Genomic DNA, 19,104 nt, shown 5'->3' with positions numbered 1-19,104 from the left:
AGTAAATACAAAGATTTTAACAGTCTTATTTAACTATTGATACAATTTAAGCTATATTTATGAATGAAAAATATTTGTATCATTCAGGCAATCCTCCCTTAATATTATTTCTTGCCACTACTTTGCTGATAAATGCTGGCTGGCAGAAATTGTGATGTATATACTATATGATGAGTAACAGACTGTAATCGTTTGGTGTTATTAATTAAGACATATCCATGGGTTTTAAAACATGCAGAATTTTGGCATCTTCTCAAATGTCTAAACCAGAACACTTACTTGAACAGGCTACTATTGTACCTATGCAGAGAAGTACAAAAGGGAATAGCTATAGACAACATCTGGACTTTCCTCAGGAAAAACTCTGGTTTTTACCCAACACATGACCTTTCTTATTGAAAGGCCAACATCTTATCCTAGTCATAATCCTAAATTATTAAAAAAATAATAAAGCACCCATAAAATATTTAACTTTATGCTGTAAAATGTACTTCTAGGTAACTAAATAATTGTTGGGCTCTAATTCAAGGCCAGTGAAACGGCAAAGCATGTAATTAGCAATAGTTGATGTTGTCATTCTTTCTTACCATCATTAGTACATGAACCTCAGTAACAACATCATACGATAAGCAGTAGTTTCATCAACCTCTTTTCACAGACTAGTAAACAAAGCCCTAGAGACCTCCTCTAAATTACCAAAGTGACAGATGCAGTAAGTGGGAACCCAGGAATGCTGCACTAGGCCTAAGACTAACTACTAAAACATTTTGCTTCACTATTGGAAACATGTCAGATGGGTGAAATTCATGGGAGTCATTTGCTTAGCCTTCTTATACAGATGAACTAAAACAGAGTAAATAGTTGATTTCAAGCTGATATCCTATTTAGAGATGGAATTAAAACAGAATCATTCCAGGAAGATTAAACCCCAACATTCTCAGAAAGGAAATGAGGGCTTGAGTATTTTGACCCGCATACTCCTGAATTTCTCTCTCACATTCAGCTCTGACTACATCTAAGACAGCCTGCTCACTTCACTTTCTTCAAGGTGATACAGCCAACTCTTCCACCCTCCTCCTCATTGGAAACAGTAGTCATTAAAGTACTCCCAGATCAAGACTACACCCTTCAACCTGTGCTACTACAATTTGCAGATATGCCTCAACCAAAAATCCCTGAAAAAAGTCTACATTATTTTCTAAATAAAATTTCTTTATACAAAAATCATCTTAAATTAAGAAAACATTAGCAAACCTAATCCAATAATACATAAAATGGATCATATAACATGATCAAATTGGATTTATTCCAGGTTTACAAGGATGGTTCAACACACAAAAATCAATAAATGTGATATATCATATCAACAAAAGGAAAGATATAAACTACATGATCATCTCAATAGATGCAGAAAAAGCATTTGACAAAATTCAACATTCATTCACGATAAAAACTCTCATCAAAGTGGATATAGAGGGAACATATTTCAACATAATAAAGGTCGTTTATTACAAACCCACAGTCAACATAATACTCAATAGGGAAAAGCTGAAAGCTTTCCCAGTAAATTCAAGAACAAGACAAGGATTTCTCACCACTTCTTTTAACATAGTACTGGAAGCCATAGACACAGCAATCAGACAAGAAAAAGAAATAACATGTATCCAAATTGGAAGGGAAGAGGTAAAACTATTACTATTTGCAGATGACAGTGATACTCTGTATAGAGAACCCTAAAGTCTCCACCCAAAAACTAGTTGAACTAATAAATGTTAAGCAAGTTTGGAGGACACAAAATTAATACACAGAAATCCGTTGTGTTTCTGCATACTGATAACAAAATATCAAAATGGGAAAGTAAAAACAAAAATTCTGATTAAAATCACATCCAAAAAAATCTAGGATTAAACTTAATAAAGGAGGGGAAAGATGTATACACTGAAAATTATAAAACACTGATGAAGGAAACTGAAGATCATTCAAAAAAATGAAAAGATATACCATGCTCTTATATTGGAAGAATCAATATTATTAACATGGCCATACTACCCAAAGCAGTCTACAGATTTAATGCAATCCCTATCAAAATACCCAGGACATTTTTAACAGAAATAGAAAAAAAAGTCTAAAAGGTATAAGGAACCACAAAAGACCCAGAATTGCCAATGCAATCCTGAAAAGAAAGAACAGCTTGCACCACTCAATATCAAAAAAAAAAAAAAAAAAAAAAAATCCAATCAAAACATGGGCAGACTTGAATACACATTTCCCCAAAGAAGATTGGAAACACACATATGAAAAAGATGTTCAACTATTTTAATTATTAAATAGATGCAATTCAAAACCACAATGAAGTCTCATTCCATACCTGTCAGAATGGCCATCATTAAAAAGTCTACAAATAAATTTTAGAGAGGATTTGGAGAAAAGGGAACCCTCATACACTATTGGCGGGAATGTAGATTGGTGCAGCCACTATGGAAAACAGTATGAAATTTCCTTAAAAAATTGAAAAACAGAGCTACCATATGATCCAGCAATTCCACTCCTGGGTATATATGCAGAAGAAATGAAAACATTAATTAAAAAAGATACATGTACCCCAATGTTCATAGCAGCACTATTTATAATAGCAAAGACATGGAAGCAACCCAAGTATGACTGGATTAAGAAGAAATGGCATATATATGTATACATGCACACACACACACAATAAGTATATACATATTTACTACATATATAATGGAATAAAAAAGGATGAAATACTCAGCCACTGGTGCAGGTCCACTGAGGTCAGGTCTAAGTACTACAGTAGTCGTGCACCTATGGGATCTAATTAAACTTAAAAGTTTCTGCACAGCAAAGGAAACCACAAACAAAACAAAAAGACAACCCTCAGAATGGGAGAAAATATTTGCAAATGAAGCAACAGGGATTAATCTCCAAAATATACAAACTGCTTATGCAGCTCAATATCAAAAAAACAAATAATCCAACCAGAAAATAGGCAGAAGATCTAAATATACACTTCTCCAAAGAAGACATACAGATGGCCAAAAAGCACATAAAAAGATGCTCAATATCACCAATTAGTATGATGAGAGAAATGCAAATCAAAACGACAATGAGGTATCACCTCACACCAGTTAGAATGGCCATCATCAAAAAATCTACAAACAATATATGCTGGAGAGGTGTGGAGAAAAGGGGACCCTCCTAAACTGTTGATAGGAATGTAAATTGATACAGCCACTATGGAGAACACTATGGAGGTTGCTTAAAAAACTAAAAATAGAACTACCATACGAGCCAGCAATCCCACTCCTGGGCATATACCAGGAGAAAACCATAATTCAAAAAGATATACACACCCCAATGTTCATTACAACACTATTTGCAACAGCCAGGACATGGAAGCAACCTAAATGTCCATTAACAGATGAAAGGATAAAGAAGATGTGGTACATATATACAATGGAATATTACTCAGCCATAAAAAAGAACAAAATAATGCCACTTGCATTAACATGGATAGTCCTAGAGATTGTCATACTGAGTGAAGTAAGTCAGACACAGAAAGACAAATAACACATGATATCACTTATATGTGGAATCTTAAAAAAAAAAAAAAGCATGCAAATGAACTTACAAAACAGAAGTGGAGTCACAGAAGTAGAAAACAAACTTATGGTTACCAAGGGATAAGGATGGGGGGAGGTATAATTGGGAGATTGGGATTAACATATACATGCTACTGTATATAAAATACATAACTAATAAGGACCTACTATATAGCACAGGGAACTCTATTCAATTCTCTGTAATGACCTATGTGGGAAAAGAGTCTAAAAAAGAGTGGATATATGTATATGTGTAACTGATTCACTTTGCTGTACACCTGAAACTAACACAACACTGTAAATCAAGTACACTCCAATAAAAATTGTTTTCAAATGCAAAAAACAAAAAAAAAATACTGCCATTTGCAGCAACATGGATGGACCCAGAGAATATTATGTTTAATGAAATAAGTTAAAGATAAATACTATACAAAATCACTTATATGTAGAGTCTAAAATATAACACAAAAAAATGTACACACAAAACAGAAACAGACTCACTGACAGAAAATCAACTTGTGGTTACCAAAAGGGAGAGGACAAGTTGGTAGTATGGGATTAATAGATACAAACTACTATATATATAGTATATAAGCAACAAGGATTTACTGTACAGCACGGGCAATTACACCCATTATCTTGTAACAAGCAATAATGGAATATAATTTGCAAAAATACACCTGAAGCTAATATAGTATTGTAAATCAGCTACACTTAGTATTAAATACATGGTCTAATGACATATGTAAAAGATATTTCCCCATATAAAACGCCATCAAATAATGACAGAGTAACATAGGAAATGCAAACTGTCATCTCTTGCAATGCTGACTGAATCATGCGTTCCTGGTGAGAAGCAGCTGGCAAGCCAAACACACCAGGTGACATCTTAGCCCTTTATGCAGCAGCCCATTCGGTTTCCAGAGAAATTCTAATTTTTACATTTTTTCTTTGTTTTTTGTTTGCTTAAACTAAACCTATATGGTATTATTTAAAAAACGTATCCCCCATCTGGTCACTTGACATCCAAATGTCCCAGAATCTCCCTCAGAGTCACAGCTACACAGGTTACCCTCCCTTCTACCTGCCATCAATTCAAACATCTAGAGAATTATCATCTCCAGCACTTGTAAGTCTTATCTTCTTAAAACAAGGCATACATTATTCTTTCAAATCTTCAGATTACCTCATTATCATGCTTGTTCTGGGTAATTATCTTGGAGTTTATCACTGTCCTTCAACTTGTGGATTTAGTTCTCAGTTTGGGGAGTCTTCTTCTATCCTGAGTGCTAACTTATTTTACAGCCCCTCCTCAGTTCAATATGCCTGTTAATGTCATCCACATTCTAACTGCATGCTATCTAACACACTGGAGACATATACCTTCCAAATTTGAATATATGTTTCTTTGTATAACATAAAATGTCTCTGCTATATTCACGATTTAGCTCACTCAATACTGATTTAAATACACACACACACACACACACACACACACACACACAGAGTCTGCTATTTAGAATGAAGGACATAAATTTTAAAACCTCACCCAAGGTTTTGAGGAAATAAACATTAGCAATAAAAAAATAGGCATATAGTGGGAGTGAGGGGGACAGAGTTAAAATTTCCCTTTGTCACTTTAGATGAAGACTTGACTGGGGGGCAAAGGAGAAAGACCCAGTGTTTAGGAGGAAGGGGCTGAAAATGAAAGTGAAAATAAACTTAACTGTTAAAAGCAAGAATCTAAATAGAAGATACTGTTCTGCACTTTCATTCTGCTTATGTTACATGCCTTAAACTTCTGTTAAAATGAAAGTTCTCAGTGCAGACATATTTCCATATTGTTTTGATGTTTTTTAAAAACCCATCAAAATTAAATGAAATATTAATTTTCAAAATAATCTCTAGTCATTTAATAAAGTGTATATTTCATTTTTTGATGATAGAAATAAAACTGCCTCTCATCTGTTATCAAAGTACATCTGAAGACAGCCAGTGTTCTTTGGGTTCACAAGCAGGGGTAGATTGTAGAATCTCACATAAATTCAACCAGGAAAAAAGAGGTTAATTTACCAGGATTACTTACACTGGCTTAAAGGAACTATGAAAGACTATACTATGAAATGTTCAAAGAAGCAATTATATTTCACAATGTCTTCAAATCACGTCAAATTTATCATATTTTAAGTGCCATTAAATGTTCCCTTTGATTGGAAGAGCCCTGTGAATGACAGACAGTTTTGTGCTGTGCAAATGAGCAGTTTCCCCTAATTCTCTTCACATGACCACTCATTCGTTCGCTGTTATCTCATCCAAGCTAACAGAATGGAGACCCTTGTAAAACGTGAGCCATATGCTTCATCATGCAGTTCATGATTTAAATTTTATCAGTGATGCCATGATTTTTAAAATTTGACCAATTTAGTATATCTTGTGTATATTTAATTTCTATCCTACTTTGCTTTGAAATATATTTCTTTTTTTCATTTAAATCTATATTCCTATGCACAGAGAGTGTGAGTTTCCTTTGGATCCCAAAACACCATCCTAGACTGATGTGCACGTGTGTGTGTTTCTGTGTACGCATATCCACCATGCGTACCTGGGTAGACCACTTACATACAAGTCATTCCTTATTTGCTATTATTGTTTGTCTGACAGGCATGTGAAACATTGCTGGAAGCAGGCAATTCCCTTTGTAGGAAACCCATCTTTCAGAAGAAAATGTTCTTTGCTTCATTTCTTGGTCTTCATGAGGACCCAAGTGAGTAGTCCCATAGGTTTCCCTTTGGCTGTATTAAATGAGGTTTTCCTAAGAGTTACTAGCCAAGCCTTGTCTTCCTAGGCATTCCTGGAATCCTAGTTCCTTTCTCTATAATTTTAGGTCGTGAAAAGGAAACAATAATTGCAAATGTTTTAATTTATTTTCTAACAACTGAAAACAAAAAATTAAAAAAAAATAATAATAAAAAATAAAAATCTCTTTGTGATGCTTGGTAAGGGACCACTAGTAGAGAAAGAGAAAGTAGGAAAACTAATAATACCTTCCAAGTGACCCCCAGTCACTTTGGAGCTAACAAACCAGAGGAACTACTTAATTAAACATATGACCAAATAAAAGAAAATTAACTCCTTCTTGATATAAAGAAAATAAGTCTTAAGACAAAAAAAAAAAGGTATTTCATTACATCCTAAAAATACAATTAAAATAAATTCAGTATTTACCTTATATGATTAAAAATCCATTGGACACTTTAGAAGCCCCAGTAGCTCACGATGCAGCTTTCCAGTGTCAGGCTTCAATTCCTATAAATAAAAGGAAGGTGAAAGAGAACATTTAGACCAATACATGTCTCTGTAGAATGATGCTGATAAGCTATAAAATGTTTATTATTACTTCTCACTGCCATTTAAAAACTAACTCCCTACATATTGCTATTATCATAGATTTTGTTAAATGCACAAAATAGAAATGAAAATTATGTATTTCTGGGATTTCGAAGGCACCAAATAGGCTCCAGATTATGGAATACTACAGAAAAAGAAAACCATTCAATCCCATGTTATTTTACTGGAAAAGACAGTTGTACTATGAAAACTAAAGCATTTGTAACTGAACTGTTTTCTTAATATATACACATTACAAACATAAATATTTTTCTTGTCCTAACACTGAGTTATAAGTAATAGGAGGTGTTGGCTCCTTGTTTCTTTTATTACTGACTTCTTTATGAGATTTGAGCAAGTATTCTTACTTTATTTCCCTTAACTCTCCTGGAGAAGATTCATAAAATGTGGGAAAGAATAGTCATCAATTTGATAAGTTGATATGCAACATGTAGGTATTTCGGTAGCTTCTACTTCTAGACAATATATACTATATAAGGTAAAAAAAAATTAACAATGCTATTTATATAGAGTGGAACTTATTCTATCCCTTAAATTAAAGGGATATTAAAGGCTGGATTCATATGAATTACATTACCAACTCAGTCTTCTAAAAATTGCTATCAGGAACTAACTGTATCTGTTTAGTATATAAAGATACTAAGTGTATATATATATATAATATATATACATACTAAGTACTTACATGTTTATGTAAATATATGTATTTATTTACAATATACAGTATGTTATATATACACATAGTATTTTTTACTAGTTCCCTCACTATGTGCTTCTTTGCTTCTTTTGTCTATTCTTGAGTATTAGAACTCACTTTGAAGAAAAGATGCTTTCCAGCCAAGTAAATTCTGTACAGTGAATAACACATCCCATTAGACTTCAGAACGACATCAGAAGCTACATTTACATCAGGGAGAAACAAATTTCGAAAGAAAATGTCAACCACTTTTGGCAAAAAAAGAATACTCTAAAGTTCACAATCATGGGACACTAGGCAAAAAATACTGAAATGCCAAGAATGGCTGCATAGCATTTTATGAATTTCTGGATGTACTGTAGGACTATCCTGCTTTCCTGAAACACATCAAGTAATCCAATGCATCATTATATTCTAATTCTGTATTCACAATTGTTTGCCTTGATTTCATTTGGTTATTAATAATTCTATAGTAAACAATCCTGAACTTTTATTAAAGGCTCACTGTGATAAGTGCTGTAATAGGTGTTTTCATATGGCTATCTCATTTAATCAATAAGATATATCCAGTGTCATTGTCATATATGTCTCAGCATAAAAACCCTAAACTGGAAGTTGTATGTTCCATAAAATAAAGTGCTATTTGCAACAATTATAAGCTTTAAGTTTTATATCATTAATTCACTTAAAATGCTTTTAATGTCTAAAGTATTCATTAAATAATTACAAATATATATGGAATGTGAAAATTATCAAATAAAATATATTATCTAGTTACTTGAAACTTACATTTTTAATATTTCAGTGGGGTAGGGGGATGATCCTGGAATATCACAAGTCATTTTTTTATGATCACATTAAAGATTACATATATGACATCTTTAATAAAATAGGAATGTGTATTATATCTCCAATCCACACATCAGAATTTCCTACCATTGCTGGAAGAAGACAATTTTATTTTTTATTTTTTAAAAGATATTTTTTCTGATGTGGACCATTTTTAAAGTCTTTATTGAATTTATTACAATATTGCTTCTGTTTTATGTTTTGGTTTTTTGGCCACAAGGCATGTGGGATCTTAGCTCCTGGATCAGGAATCGAACCTGCACCCCCTGCATTGGAAGACGATGTCTTAACCACTGGACTACCAGGGAAGTCCCAGATGACAATTTTAATTAAGACCAAACATTGTTTAAGAAAGATGAAAAATAAGCTATAATGGCAAAGTAAATGGTATAAATGCAAAAGAAGTAACCAGCTATAAAGGATTAGAGAGAGATTATTTTGCTAAATGAAAAAAAGAAAGAGTTTGGGACTGATAAGGTAGTAGAGAAAGAAGGTGGGGGAAATGCGTTGATAAAACCCATAAAAGTATATGTGTCTGTGTGTGTTTCTTTTGGTGGGAGCTGAAGGAGTACAACTGTTTAAAGAGAAATTCCTTCAGAGTTTGCTGGGTTATTCATGGAACACAGAAGAAAAAAAAAAGTAAAGCTATAATTCGTAAAAGTTAAATCAACGGTTATAATAACAGGGCCAATAATCTGATCTTTGATGCAGATCACATTCTGGATCAAATAATAACATAAGATAAGCAGCCAGGTCCAGATGCGGTCCTAGATCATGTGACTCATTCATCTTAACTTGAGGAGATCCTTTACACCAAAATCATTTGGGAAAGTAGCAGAAAAACATTAGTAATAGCGTAAATATTGTTCACAGCAAGGAGAGGGAAAGTATGAAAAATCAGTTTCATAAGAATTGGTGGATGTGGCTCAGTTGAGCTGGAACAAGACCCAGAACAAACAACTTAAGGGAATATGCCCTTAACATTTTGAGTGAGGCATACAATTGGGGATAAATGATAATGTCTAGCACACAAGAAATGGGGACTTGATGAATGTGTATTTGTAAATATTCAGTAGGCAGAAGATAGCCCAAGCCATGTATAAAAATAAAAAGAATCTGCCCACATGCTTAGGATGTTCAATAAAATCATACTACAGCAGGCAATGTACCTAATAAAATCCTGAGTGCCAGCCTGGAAAAGATACATAAAATATACCCAGAGTTTTTTACCTTAGGTGTACACAAATTATGTGTTTTTTTCCCCCAAGATCACATGAGTAGCTACTTGCATAAATAAAAAAATAATTCAGGTATCTGGCTTCCAAGTCAGTTCCCTTTTCACTCTGCGATATTGTTTGCCTTATGTATAGCCTCCTTCTATAATGAGATGCGTATATATTATAGTTGAATCCCAAGTGTGTATGCAATACTAAACAGATAATGCCTCTAAGTACAACATTCGACTGATGTGGGGATTAAAGTACAGTGAACTTAGCACAGTCCCCAGCACTTCATGAATGATTAAATGATAGCTGTTATTGTTACTGTTATCTAGAAAATGAGAGAAAATATTAGTAAGAAGAGGAAATAGTAGGGGAGGGAGAAAAATGTTAAAGATGTCAATGAACATGCTGTAACACTAATTTTAGATGGATTAACATTTTAAAAAGAAAACCAGAGCTGATTTCAACCTTATTCAAACAAAAGTGACTTTAACTTCAAGGTTAGAGATATACAAATATAATTTATAAAGGAATCATCGTTTTATTTACTTCTTCAGAGTATAATAATCACCAAAGGATAAGTAATATTTTAAATGGATTCAAACTGAGGTAAGAATGTGCTTTAAGTTTAAGGAGTATTTGAAAACAAGAGGAAAAAATAGCAGTCTTCCTGGACCTTCAATGCTATTTTAGAGGGAAAATATATTGCTACACTGTGAATATTTCTAGGTATAAATACCGTCTAGTTAGGAATTTACAATCTCTACCCTTACAAGTATTTAAGAGGAAAAGTTTAAAAATCTCTGCTTTACATGAAAGGGTAGACAATTTTACCATTCTTCTCTTTTCCACAACATTTTCTAGTGATTCTCAAAATTTACTTCACGGTGAGGGAAAACGGAGAAGACATTTTTCCGAGGAAATATACACTATGTATAGGCATATGGTGTCTTCTCCTAAAAGAAAAGTAATTCTCTCACAGAACCTTTTATCCACTATGATTAATACTTAGTATACAACAGTCTGTGCACTCTGTGCAACCCAATTCTCAATTGATGTATTTAAGCACCTTTATTTAAATATATTCCAAAATGATCTATTTGTTACTGTTGTAGCTTTCACATAAGAGTATGCCTAAGGCCTTAACACAGAGAAAATGATGTTGTAGAGCTTATCATGGTGAAAAGTTCTAAGCAATGAATTTCTTGAATGATCCCTTAAGGCGAAACACATAGCACCACCTCAGGAGCACCCAAGCAGTCTAGAGCCTCTGATTTGGAATTCCACCAGGATTCTGGAGAGCTCAGAATCTGGTCTGCCATACACTGGGGAGACAGACTCCCTCATCCACTGAGAAGACCAAATGCTTTGAATTGTTATGTGGCAGCTGCATCCCTTTCATATTAATGTTTTCTATCTAGTCATAGAATAGAAGGAAAGAGTGAAATAACCTGTCTATTATGGGCCTAGATATGATTCTTTAAAGACATTATTTAATTTATTCATCATAAAATAAACCATGTGAGGTAGGTACTACTGTCTCTTTAAAAATACAGAAGTGAGGCTTAGAAAGTGACAATAATTTTTTCAAGATTGCAGACCTTTCCATTATGTAACACTCTCTCCAAAGTATCAGCTATGGATACCTTTGGTCATGGGTCTGGTTAGAACAAATGCTGAATTGAATGCAACTGTGCTTAATAAAACTTGAAACCTGTAATGAGTGCAGTTGACCAGAACTGCATGAATTAAGTGTTTTATCATCAACATTTCAGGATGGTTAAATAAATATGAAGGTCTGAATAAAAGCTTTCCCTTTCTTTTGTTTATTGTTTTGGCCATTGTTACAAGAGATGGTTATTAAAATGTAATAAGTCTGTCTTATAATTAATATTAAATTAAACTTTGGACTTACTTGAAATTTCTGTTAAGATTTACAAAAGTACAATATCCAATACTTTAAACAGGTGTTTTTGCATAAAAAACTAACTTGCTTAAGTAAAAACATGATATTTCTAAGAAATTAGATAATATAAATGACATTTCCTGGGAACATAAATTTATTCAACATTACTTTTCCGTTCGCATAGAACAAATATACCATTCATTCAATCTTAATTCTAATAAAACAAAGTAGCTGTGTAAGTCCTAATTTTAATATCACAAAATATCCATGCTAAAGCTAAGAATTAGGCTATATAATTCATAATTCTAATATAGTAAATATGTTATACTATTTACTAGAGTATCAGAGGGTATATAGAAGGGAAAAAGAGAAATGCATTCATCGGGTAATTCTGACTCTGGCATTCACTAGAACTTTTTAATACTAAAAGTAATTTTTTTTTCAAGTTAAAAAATAATGACAGTATTACTTGACTGAATCCCTCTATAGAGATTCCACTTATAACATGTTGCCCTAGACCATGTCCAAAGAGAATCCTGCTCTTAGAGTACACTAAATCCTGTTTTAGCATGAAATGCACATTGCCTGTTCTTTGTATAGAAAAACAATAATAAAAGAAGGGATTTTGATTATTCTCTATTTTAAGTTGCCAGGTTTAAATCTGCTTTGTTTAGTGGCTCCCAACAGAATGACAAGGACTTCACTCTGGATTGCTTTAGTGGCTTACATTTCCTTTTGTTCTTGACTTTCTTAGAGATGTACATGGTAGAGATACCAGCATTTTTATTTGCTTTAATCTTTCAAAACCCAAGAGTGAAAGAAATACACTGTTATCTTTTTATTAGGCCAATCAAGTTAAAAGTTTTCATTGTGCTTAAACTTTTAAAAAGTTGAAATTCTACTACAGCTACAAACTTCTGCAATTGAACCATATATTTCATTGGCTCTTAAAACATATTTTTACAAAATCTATTTCTTTAAAATACACACACATAAGACAATTTTTGTGCCTTGTATACATTAATATAATATTAATTAATATACAGTGAAAGCTTACCATATGCCAGGCACTAGGTACTTTACATCTATTTGCTCACTTAATTCTCACAAGAATAAAATAATAGAATTTTTATCCCAATTGAAAGATGGAAAATTGAGGCACGGAGAAATTAAATACTCAAGCTACTAACAGAGCTGGAATTTAAACCAAGACAGCATGAGAGCTCAAGAGCTTGAGCTATTAACAATAATGCAATAATATCTCTGATTAAAAGATATTAGTAATGGCATTCTGATAACGGCATGCACAAAAAACGTTTCTTAACCACACTTAATCAAAAATATCAAACCACAGAAGTACACATAAGGTGGGAGAAACAGTTTTGTGAAAAATAGAGCTAAATCTATCTGAAGGCATGGTCCATTCCTACTTAGTTCACCAAACACTCACAATGTCTGGTAGAGTATCAAACACTTGGTAAACCAGTATCTCACAAATATTTGAGTGAATTAACCAATAAATTAAGAAACTCATGTGAGCACTGGCATTTTTGCAAATCCCAGCTGGAAGTGCCACTCCCAAACATACTAAGTGAGTAGACTAGCCTAGATTCAGGACACATCTTTGTTGGGTTCACACTTCCCATTCCTCACCCTCAACTCCACCATCCAACACTTTCACATCATCTCGTGAGCCCTAGTCACTTATGTTCCACTTACAACTGCCTAAATTCATATTTATTAAATTCTTGTTCTATGTTGCATTCATTTAATAAACTAATGAAAAAATCCAATGTGATTCCAGTTACCACCTAGTACTTTAACTGAGGCTATTGAAAGAAAACATTGTACTTCAGGATAGTATCCTAATGTTGAGCACATCAGGCAATAAAACCACAGATCAGAAATCCAAACCCAGAAAACAATACCCTGTTGTTGTCCTGGGTTCCACCTGTCTCACCTCCTCAGGTGCATCCTGAATTCACCTATATGCTGTCACCTTTATTGCCTGTCTCCTGGATGACTCTCAAGGCCTCCTAATTAATTTTGCTACTTATCCTCTTGCCCTTCCAATCCAATCTCTACGTTCCAGCCAGAATTATCTTAAAATATCAATTGGACCATGTCTCTCCAATAAATGACTTCCCTTTGTACTTGAAGATATTATATTTTTCTTTTCCTTCCAGTCTCTCTCTTTCTCTCTCCACCTCTGCCCACTCCTGTCCCTCTTTCTTTTTATCTTTCTGGCCACAGTTGAGCTCTCTAGTCTAACCTTGTCACTCACCGGGCTTCATCTGTGTTGAAAGTTTAGCCCCATTTCAAAGCCCGTACATGGCCTGTTTTTCCGTTAGAGAAGTCCTCTCCCCACCTAGCCTAGCTGTTTGCTTCTCAGGTGTCAGCTTAAATGTCACTTCCAAATGTATACCTTATGCTAAATGGGAGAACCCTTTCATATTCTACTATGGTTTCCTCAAGTCTGCTTCCCTGTCATTTCTCGGAATAGTTGGTTTGAGTATAAGACATATCCAAACTTACTGATTTTGAATCCTGAATGCACACTTGCTAGTCTGCATAACATTGGATAAGCTGTTTGTTTTTACTATGCTCTGGTTTCCTTATTTATAAAATGAGATACAACAGTATCTACCTAATGGCATAGCTGTGAGGGCTGAGTTAATACACATAAACACTCACTAAGTATCCAATAAATGTGAGCTATATTGTTCAGTGAAATTGTGTTTATCTGTATACTTATTTGATTATTTTCTCATAAATATGCAAACTCAAGATCAGGAACCATGGTTATATTCTTACCACCAGAAATGTGGTGCCCCAAATAGTGCTTAACGTAAAAAGAGCTCCATCAACACATACTGAATGAATCCGTTGAATAAACGTATGAATCTATAAATGCATAAAAGAAAGAATTTCAAAACAGAAAAGAATATGGATCAAACATCTTTGGGCAGGTGAGACTTTGCTGTCCATAAAACTTACTCAACATAGACTTGGAGATAATACGTGACGGTCTGTTTCACTTGTTTAGAAAGCTGATTGGATCTAAAGAAACCTTAGTATTATGTCCATCAACTCTTTTTCAATTCAAAGGTATTCGAAGAATGATTAAAACACCTGAAAAAAATTATTGGGATGTTGTTTCATCCCCTTTCATTTTCATTAGTGGATACAAAAATTTAGATGACTCTCAGGAAGACGTTCTAATACAATATTTCTGAGTTTAAAAAAATTCTTTACCATTATCAAAGCTACAATACAGTTCTTTAGGACAAGCATTTACACCAAGAAAATCTCAGAGTCCAGTTTGCCACATAATTTATCTTCCAACTTTGGTTCTGATCTCCCTGAATTTCTTTAAACCCTCCATGCATAATGGACGATACAGATGCTTTTCAGAAAATTATTGCTACCCTCCTCCTCGAAAAAGAAAATATGACTTAAAACAAAAAATGCCATTAGATAGATAGTGCTCACAACCCTTATAACCTTCATTCAAATATAGATTTGCAGCGAAAAGTATAAAAGGGAAATGTGCATACCAAATCCTGTTGAGCTGCTTTTTTTGCTTTGTTTTCATAGACATATTTATTTGGTCTGTTGATGTCTTAGAGCTAACGACTCATCTTGGCAAACACTCTTTTGACAATGTTTGTGTTGAACCTTCAGTTTCCTTCTCTAATATTAAAGCAGAGCTAATATTGCGTGTTACTTAAGAACTGGGCCCCTGGAAACAATGTGAATCGTTGTCAATCAATCCTGGTTTCTTCCGACACAAATGTTCCTTTCATAAGATGTTGAAAAAATATTGAACAATATTGTTCAACAATTCACTTATTCACTATACATTCATCAAACAGATGCCTTGGGAAGGGGTTGAGAATGAAGGAAAAAACAGGGCAAGTTGAGGCCCGGCAAAAATTCACAGATTACCAGCTCTGCCATTTCAGATACACTAGAAAGTCTTCTTTATCTTGCTTGGCATCCTTAAGTTGGATATAGGAGAATTTCAATCTCATTCTAATGTGTAGCCGTATACTAGATACCCTCTACCTTGTCTATTAAAGAACCCATAAGGTAGGTGTCATGATTCTCAGGTTTCCAGAAGGAGACACCTGGGCTCATAATTCAACAGTAAATCTTCCTACTTTATTTAGATAATAAGTGACAAAGCCAGGGTTTGAACCTTGTGCTTTCTGGCCCATACCCAAGCTTGTTGTACTCAGTCTCCCTTTCTCTATAATCACTGCTTTTTCTTACAAAAGTGTTGAAAGGTTGCTAACCATGTGGCTGTAACGAACAGTTCCTTTTAACTTCTTCTTTTGGGAAAGGGGCAGCATAGCAGAATTCAGCCCCATCCGGTGGTGATGGGCATTTCAACCAGCTGTGCAAAGTCTCTTATCACCACCACCGCAGCTCTCTTACAGAAAAGGCAGATAGAGAAGAAAGAAAAGTGGGAAATTGGGAAAAAAAAAAGGAAGCAAGAAGGAGAGAGGGATATGGAGATGTGTGGAATGCATTTGTGTAGAGAAAGACACATCTGACTGATGGAGTGGACAATCCACACCAAAAGAGCCACACCTACACTGGATGAATCAACTCTTGAACCGAGTCACATCTCTGCAGAAGCACCATATCATAGTCAAAGTACTTTTCCAAGCTGTGTTCCTTTAAATTACACTAATTTAGCCTAAGCAATATCTGAAGAATTTTTTTTTTTTGAAAGAGTACTGTGTGGTTTTAATTTAAGAAGGGTGAATTGTGAATTCACATAATATCTGAAGAATTTTGAAAGAAAAATCTAGAAGGAACATAAAACAATCTGACCTCAAGTCATATTTGAACAAACCAGGAAGTAGAGATCCAGAGGAACCAAGAGACTTGCTGATGGCAAGCAGAGCTGAGAGCAGATCCTAGTTTCCAGATCCTATGGTGTGTGTTCTCTGACTTATTTCACCCTCTGAGGACACTGTTGCCAATGCTTGGGCATGGTGGTTAGGTTTTTCTGCCCATTCTGGAATGGCTGATCCTTGAGCTTGTGCTGCCCAGGAAAGGAGAGGTGCAACCCTTTATAAGAAATGGGCCTAGGAACTCACGACAGCCTCTCTGTGTGATATTGCTCAGTTACCAGAACCCTAGGACATCATGATAGCCCTGGAAACAACATGAAGGTAGCCTTTCCCAACCTGTTCCACATTCTCTGGATTGCGTCTTCTTTGCACATCTGTGGTCCTGTCAAATCTTTGCTATAAATTTTCACTTCTTGCAAAGTAAGCTACTGATGAAAGAGTCATAACCAAAGTCTAGATTCAAGATTTACACGTCATCTTTTAGACTTTTTACATAGTTTTTATTAATAGAGGATATTGCTTAGGGATCCTGAGGAGGTTTAATTTTCTTTCCTGAAACTTTTCTTTACATCATTATTCATTTTGCCAGACACCTTTATAACACAGTTTCACTGTTAAGGACATAATTCTACAGTCATGAGTCTATATTTTGTGTTCCAAGCAATATTATTTGAAGTTAATAAAATATAAGGGAAATTTTGGTCATTTGATACATTGCCATATATTTTAAATAATTTTAAGGATTTATGGAACTATATTAATTATAAATATTGATAAGTTTATCAGTAAGTATGTATTGATATACTTATATATTGATAAGTATATATAACTTGAATATATTTAATAATAGGAATCATACAGAGTTAAATAATAGGAAGAATTTTATATTAATTATAGAAACCTGGTTCTATTTATATAGCAGATCAGTGTTTATTATTTTAAAAATCACAGGAATTGAAAAAAATATTCAAATTTTAACCAAAGCTACAGTGAGATGTCTTTGAATTAAGGGTAGCAAAACACATATTCTCTAATGCAAATTATGCCTTTAGTTGGTCAAGTGATAAAAGCTGGAGAATAGCTAAAAAGAATGATTTTGAGTTATCAAATGATTGAGTACTTTCCTCTGGCCTGAGATAATAACAGAAAGAATCCATCCCAATAGCTAAACATACTATAATCTATTTCTGGCATTTTTCTTTTGTGAACTATGATTACATTTTGGTTTTTTCAAATCATTAAATTGGAAATGACTTTGGTATAGTAGTTATTTGAATCCAAAGATTTAGGCAGGATTGAATTCAAAAGTTCCAAATAGCTGCTTTAGTTTTAAAACAGGCCTTCTGAAAAAAGTCTTTTTTGGTTTGCCGCAGTATTTCTAACTATTATTTATATATTTCCTAATGTTATACACAAAACTTTGCCCACTGCCTTACCAATACCTCATTTTAAATCAGTGCACTAGCACCTCGTCTTACTGCTATTAATTTAATCTCAGGGCTGAAAGGAATTTCTGGTTTTATAATCCCGCTCCAGATTCCAGGCAATCACCACAAGCAAGACAAATGAGCCTACCTAAATTTTTGGCCAGGTTTTGTGCAAGGCATCTCCCTGTGAACTACATACTAAAACCTAGATGGGCACATCTTTGACATCTGTCTGGTCTTGCACTGTGCTCCTTAAAAATGCCCTTCCATTCTTTTTTCATGGAAAAGTCATTACCATTTTTTTTTTACAAAGTGCCATAAGTCAACCTTAAATCAAGCTCCTAAGCCCCCCTACCTCAAGCAAGAAAAATATTGACCGTTCCTTCCTCTATGCCCCCAAGCAATCTGGTGCATGCCTCTATTGTTACACTTATCCCATTACATTGTAACTGTTTGTATACTATTGGACTGCTAATCACAACTATAATTTACTATGTTCCTGTCCCAGGGCCTACCATATAACCAGGACTCCATAATTGTTTGCTAATGAAATAATCCTGTTTATAATGTATTTATACAAGCATAATGAAAAGTCTGATGTGATCAAGCTTTATCAGGGAACTTCTATCATTCACTCACTCAGCATCTGCTTTGTGGCAAGCATGTCTAACTCCCCTCTGGTTTCTCTAGAGACAGCATGGGAAAATCTATGTGCTTAGCACATAGTAGATGCTCATTACATATTAATATTTTCTTTTCCCTTCCTTTTCCCTCTCTGCAGCCATTCCTCACTTAAGGTCAAATAGCACATTTGTCATTGTGTACTCTTACTCAATGTGTACGCTTACTCACAAGGATTTACTAAACTTTTGCTCTTCTTTTAATTTTTGACCATTACAATTTTAAACCTATTTTTTACCTACAACTTAATCTACTGTATTCCACTTTTATGCATAGAATAAATTTAAAAATAGCTAGTTTCAGTCTACATCAGGTTTTAAAGTTTATCTTCATCAATCTTCCATCATTTTTTAATCTGACTATTCTTTTCAAATATTATATTTTTCCATCTGGTTCCCTCAAGTTCTCCAGTCTAGGGAAGTAGCAGA

Source organism: Hippopotamus amphibius, chromosome 2, assembly GCF_030028045.1.
Source record: "Hippopotamus amphibius kiboko isolate mHipAmp2 chromosome 2, mHipAmp2.hap2, whole genome shotgun sequence".
In the NCBI taxonomy this organism is placed as follows: domain Eukaryota; kingdom Metazoa; phylum Chordata; class Mammalia; order Artiodactyla; family Hippopotamidae; genus Hippopotamus; species Hippopotamus amphibius.
This window is presented reverse-complemented; position numbering follows the sequence as displayed.